This window comes from Nelumbo nucifera, chromosome 1, assembly GCF_055504915.1.
Source record: "Nelumbo nucifera cultivar China Antique chromosome 1, China Antique-T2T, whole genome shotgun sequence".
NCBI classification, from domain to species: Eukaryota; Viridiplantae; Streptophyta; class Magnoliopsida; order Proteales; family Nelumbonaceae; genus Nelumbo; species Nelumbo nucifera.
This window is the reverse complement of record NC_142649.1, coordinates 145,593,296-145,599,423: the sequence shown is the minus strand read 5'-3', so window position 1 is coordinate 145,599,423 and position 6,128 is coordinate 145,593,296. Positions and strand designations below refer to the sequence as shown.

Here is a 6,128-nt window from a genome sequence, read left to right as displayed (position 1 = left end):
TTTGGTGAAAGATCAGGAGAGTCCGAATCAGCTGTCAGTTGGTCATTTGAAGGACTGTTTGCTTCAGCCTCTTTGAATAGCTTATTAGAAGATCTTCAAAGCAACTGAATCTTTAGCTCAGCCCTCCCAAAGGGGTCTTAGGTTGGCCAAGAAAGCCCAAGCCTGGGCCAAGGCCACCATAAGCAAAACTGAAGGTTGAAAAGGTTCATAACGAATCAAACCCAGCTGAAATAAAGTAGCTTTCATTTATTTTACACAATAAAAAAGGAAAAGAAAAAAAAAGGGTAAATTACAAAGACCCCCTTATACTATGGGGTCAGTGATAAAGTCCCCCTATACTTTATTTTACAACAAAGACCCTCTTGTCTTATGATTGTGAGACAAAGATCCCTCTCGGCAGTTAAGTCAAATTTACCAAAATACCCCATTAATTTTTTTCTATTTTATTTTTTCTTGCCCTTTTCCCTTAAAACTTATTTAACGTAGGAAATGAATATCTGGTCCTACGGAATAAATTGCGTCTGAAAAAAACAAAAGTGCATTGTAACGCTCATTTCTCCTCTCTCTCTCTCCTCTTTCTGCGCTTCTTCTCTGGCTTATTCCTTCCCTTTCTCTCTCTCTTTATATACTGTCACATACACTCCCCTGGTTCTCATCTTTTCTGATTAGTTCTCTTCAGAGAGTGAAGTGGTTTCCTCTGACTCTTTTGTTATTCATTGACCTTTGTTCCAAAGTTTTCTCACGCAAATTCTCCTTAGATTCGCTTCAATTTGAGGTATTTCTTCTGGGTTTTACACTGGTTTCATAACTGTTTTCAGGCTCTGTAATTCATCTCAGATTCATCGAATTATCAACTATTCTCTCTGTTTTCAGCGCTTCATAGCTTGTCGAATCCCTTCTTTCCTTGGCTTTCCAGTTTATACCCTCCTTTAGATCTATGTGTTCCAAGTGTCTAACCAGTTCGAGTACAACTAGCTTCCCGCCATAATCAACAAATTCGTTAATTTTCTGGTGAATTTCGTCCAAAAAACTGGACTATGCAATGAGTACGAGAAGATGGCATCTCCTGATAACTTGGCGAGACTTAAGCTGTGGACTTTCCGGACCTTCACTGACTCGTGGGTCTTCGACGCTTTCCTCCATGACACCGAAACTCTAATCAAGGCTCTGCAGAAGTCTCTCTCCAACGACTCCGACACACTAAAAGTACCAGCAGATACCAACTCGGCTGCTTCCATCTTCAATCTCATCAAGCCCGAAACCGTGCCAACACCAACGGGCTCAGGATCAGAGCCCGAAATGGCCACGAAGCACTGATACACTGCCCCTACCGCCACCGGAAAGATCTCAAAGCGCAAGTCCCAGGCATTGAAACGGTCTCCCACCACCTTCATCACGGCCGACCCCGCCAACTTCCGCCAGATGGTGCAACAGGTCACTGGCGTCCGGTTCGGCAACTCGCCCATCTCCGATCCCATCCTTAAACCAGAACCCCAACGTCCCGGTACCTAGTTGCAGGGCTGCTTGCCGACTCTCGACATGTCGGCGTTCCTGCTAGACCATTACCAGCAGTAGAACCAGATGGTGGGTCCAACCTCCATGCCCCAGGCCCACGTCTCGTTTGCGCTGGTGGCAAACGGTAGCACCGGGTTAGATTTCGACGCCTTCCAGAGCTTCCCGATAACTCGTGCGGCTGAAACTCGTGTTGGCGTGGCAGCTCCCATTGCAAGATCACGACACCCTAAGCCCGGCAGTAGCACAACCAGCGATCGGAGGAGAGGAGAAGAAGGTTAAGAAGGTGAAGTCGCTGGAGGAGATAGAGAAAAGATCGCCGCTGCTAAGAGTTGCAGCGGTGATCGAGAAAAACAGAGGACGGAAACCAGGAAGAAGAGACAGAAAGAGACCCTCCTTTGAGCTCCCGAGTTAACAAAGAGAGATTCCTCTCCGTCAACACCAGATCGGTTCCCAAAGACTGTACCAACAAGAGATAACACCACAGAAAGAGAAATATGAAACCAGCGACGAATTGAAGAGAACTTCTTTGTCTTGACAAGGCGAGCTTTTTGTCTCGAAGAACCAATTCTCGAAGGCAAAATCAATTAGAGATTCAAATACAGTGTAATTCAAAACAGAACCTCTAGAAAAATTATAGCATAACCAAAAAACCTAAACTTTCTATGTGAGAAATAAATTGAAACAAAGCTCGAAGATAGGAATGATGGTGATGTTGCGCGATCTAACTGCTCCCTGGAGGTGAGATCAGAGAACGTAGGGTTGTTTGCCTGGTGAGATCGCTCCTTTGCGAAATAGAGAGCAGAGAAATCACGCGTACCGTGGGCCTCCGGGGGTAGAGCCTTTAAATAGTGGAGTCCTCGCGGGTTTCGCGGAGCAGTTACGGGATTCTCGTCACGATGAGATCTGTTTCCGCGTTAATGGGGGATAACTGAAAGGGCTTATCAATTCTGCCCGAACCGGGCAGGGTGGAGATAAGGCTTACTATTACGAGGCGTGATCCCGTGAGGCTCGGAATCTGACGGTGAGATCTTTGGGGTTGCCATGTATTGGTCTATCAGTATTACCCGAGCTAATGCTCTTTAGATCTGAACTGGGGTGAACGTCGAAGTGCCTTGGGACCGAGGTGGTCCTGATGCGACCTTACACCGAGGTGAACTCATCCACTTACACCGAGGTGGACTCATCCACTTACACCGAGGTGAACTCGTCCCGAGGTGGTTTGGCTATCCGAACTTGATCTGTTGCAGACTTGGCATGTCGGGTTGAGCCGTCATCTTACTAGTTAGGTTGTGTCCACGTGTCCCCCTATTACTAGGCCGGGCCAAATCACCCTTCATCAATTGCCCCTCACTCCTCGAGTCGGGGGTCCCGACCCGGTGAGGGGAGTTCACGATGGGTCCAAGTGGATTTGGCACGAGGCCTAGGCGGTCTGTCGAGTGAATCAACCGGTTGGACTTCTTTGAACTTCTGGTTTAACTAGTAATAGCCCAGGTCGCGTCAGGTGTACGTGCGGACGTCACGCTGTTTATGGACTCCACGGACGTCAAAAACACGCTCAATCGATTTCATCCTCGGGCGTCGTGCGATCGGTTTTCACATGAACCGTTAGATCAAGTAGGTCCCAGCTGTTGATCACCTCATGGAGAGCTATAAATAGGGGGCCGAGGGGCCCTTCTTCCTCGCCAGAAGTTGTAATTGAGCTCTCCCTGAGGTCGCGTTGGAGTCTTTCAGCTCGCTACTTCCTTCTTTGTATTCCGAGGTCGTCCATCTCTTGGTGAGTTCGTGTTTTCCTTAGTTTGTTCTCCTTTATTTTTTAATCATGTCTAGCTCTAGTCTAGATATGCTCTTAGGTGACTCTAGTGAGGACGAGGGTGCCAAGGTGCAATCCGCAGCTCCTGCTGTGGAGGTCAACTCGTCGCTAGGCAACTCCCCTCTTCGGTCTTTAGAGGAAACTTCTATACCTAAAGTTGGGCCATCTCGGCCTGGGGAGCCCGAGGCTCGGGAGGAGGGACCGACCTCTAGAACGGAGGTCCCATCTTCCTCTTGGGGTCGGGATCTGGACAACTTCGTTCCTTCTACCTTGACCTCGAACAGGTTAATGTATTTAGTAGCTCGCTATTGTCTTCTAGATAGCTTAGTCTTTAGTGTTCCTCTAAGTCAGTATCCTTGGGCTCACGATCCTTATGAGCTCGCGGTTTTTGAGGAGCAGCTCGCTGCCGGGCTGCGCTTCCCGCTCCACCCCTTCATTATAGAGATAGTCAATTTTTTTAACATCACCATCGACCAACTACACCCAAACTCTATCCGAAACATAGTAGGTACTATCTCCCTGTTCCATGAGTACAACCGACCTCTGTCCCTAGACGTCTTCAGTTTGATCTATTCGATCAAAAGGAATTTTGCTTGTCTGTGCGGGGACGTCAGACAAAGTTACTATATCTCTCCTCGGCCCGGGTTTAAAATCTTGTTCGGTAGCCTGAACAAGGTTCCGACCTAGAAGAGGAGGTACTTCATTGTCTGAAATCCTGAGGGAGGGTCTTTTCCAACTCACTGGAGGGTGGCTATCAAGGATCCCGGGGTGAGCTTAGATGCGGAGACTAGGGCAATTATCAACTCTTGGAGGGACCTCGGCCTGGAGATGAAAGATTTCTTGGCCGAGAAAAAGCTTGTGTGAGCTGGACTGAGCCCTCCTGGTAGGTCTCCACCTCGGTTTTTATTATAAGGTTTTCTTTAGTTCGTGGCTAACCTTTTATCTTACTCTTGCAGTTACCATGCCAGAGGTCGATGCTAAGGACCTTCTCAAGAGCTTTCAGAGAGGGAAGAAGAGGAAGGCTTCGAAGAAGTCTCGCCGGGAGGCCGATCCTTCTGCCCCCACCCCATCCGAAGTCCTTGCTCCGGAGCCGATCTCTGCCGAGCTCCCCGAGGAGGAGGTCCACCCTCAACCCCACATAGTAGACCTGGACGAAGACCAGGAGGAAGGCATTCAGCCTCATGAGCTGGAGAGCACTTCCGCACCCAAGCCCGAGTTCCCTAAAGAAAGCATAATGACCCCTCGGCTCGGACTGCTCAAGAGCAAGGATGTCGTTTTTCCTGCCGAGGTCGTGGAATGGGCTGACATGCCCACAAGACAGCTCGGAGGCAGGGCTGCCAGCTACAGCATGGTGGTAAGTATCTTACTTTATATTTTATTTCCTTGTCAACTTTTCAAACATACTTACCTCGATTTTCTTTACTAGGTGAACTCTGCCATTCATTCATTGGTCTACCAGTCCGAGATCCGCCTGAAGAAAGCTTAGGAAGCTGAGGAGAAGGCACGGAAACTTTATCGCGAGCTGGACATAGCTCGGGGCGAGGTTCTTCGGGCCAAGAAGGGAGCTCGGAGACAACAGGATCTGATCTTGGCCATGACCGAGGAGAAGGCGAAGCAATAGGAGCTGATCTCAACAATGACCGAGGAGAAGAAGAAACTTTAACGAGAGATCGAGAATCTCGAAGCAATGATCCAAGAGCGAACTGAGGTCTTCAAGACCGCCATCCAAGAGGCGCGAGCTGAAGAAAGAAGCCACGCCATTGACCGTTTCAAGGAATCCTCGGAGTTCCACGATCTCCAGGTCGAATATGGATCGAGCTCCTATTGTTCCGGCTTCAAGCTGTGCAAGTATCTAATGCGGCAGAAATTCCCCGATCTTGACCTCAGAGTCGTCTCTATGTCTGACCTTACTCCCGAGGTGGCGGAGGCGGCGAACAGAGAGCCCAGCTCATTTGAAGAACAAAGTGACGACGAAGTCCTAGAGGCGGGCCCATCGGGTCAAGAGGACGCGGAGGAGCATATGGAGACCGACCTGCTTGGCAGTCCGCATGCATGATCCCTGCTTTTTCTTCTTTTTACTGTTTGGATGTACACCTCGAGGCCACCGAGCTCGGGTTATAATGAGATCTTTGTACTTAAAATCTTTTCATCAATGAAATTCAAACTTTTTTGACTAATCCTTGTGCAAAAATATTCTGAGTGTAAATGACTCCCAATCTGGCGAACTGAACCAGACAGAGGTAGGAGTAAGGTTACCCCAAATTGTCGAGCTACCGAGCTGGACAACAAGTAAGGATAACCAAAAATAAAATTTTTCTAAGTAGAGGTCACCCCGAACTGTCTTCCCGGACTACTAGTAGGGGTAACTTCACGTAATGTACGCCGAGGTGAGCGACATTGCAGGGTATATACCTGAGCTGTCTACGCCTTAAGCATTAGAGGTACTTTGCCTATGCCGAAGAGGCGACTAGGATTTATCTGCCCATGCCGAGGAGGCGACTGGGAGTTGTTCACCCATGCCGAAGATGCGACTGGGACTTGTTTGCCCATGTCGAAGAGGCGACTGGGACTTATGTGGTGCCGAGGTCTTTTATCAGCTCGGCGCTTTAGTCCTTGGACTTTTGGGAGTGATTCGTAGTCCACTCTCCAGTTCGGCAATCACAGGTAGTATCGTCTTAAGTTGCTGATGTTCCACGCTCGAGGTACATGTTTTCCTTCTAGGGTTTCGAGCTCGTACGTAGCTTCCCCGAGTACCCGCCTTACTCGGTACGGACCTTCCCAGTTCGGTCCGAGCTTACTGACA

General features: G+C 48.8%; 1 pseudogene across 1 annotated transcript; it reads left to right on the top strand.

Annotated features, from left to right (window-relative positions):
* The first annotated feature begins 314 nt into the window (after positions 1-314).
* Positions 315-5,479, top strand: LOC148803953 (calmodulin-binding protein 25-like; annotated as a pseudogene). The gene is made up of 2 exons (XR_016080333.1): positions 315-4,679; positions 4,752-5,479. The product of XR_016080333.1 is annotated as a calmodulin-binding protein 25-like (transcript).
* The last annotated feature ends 649 nt before the right edge of the window (positions 5,480-6,128 follow it).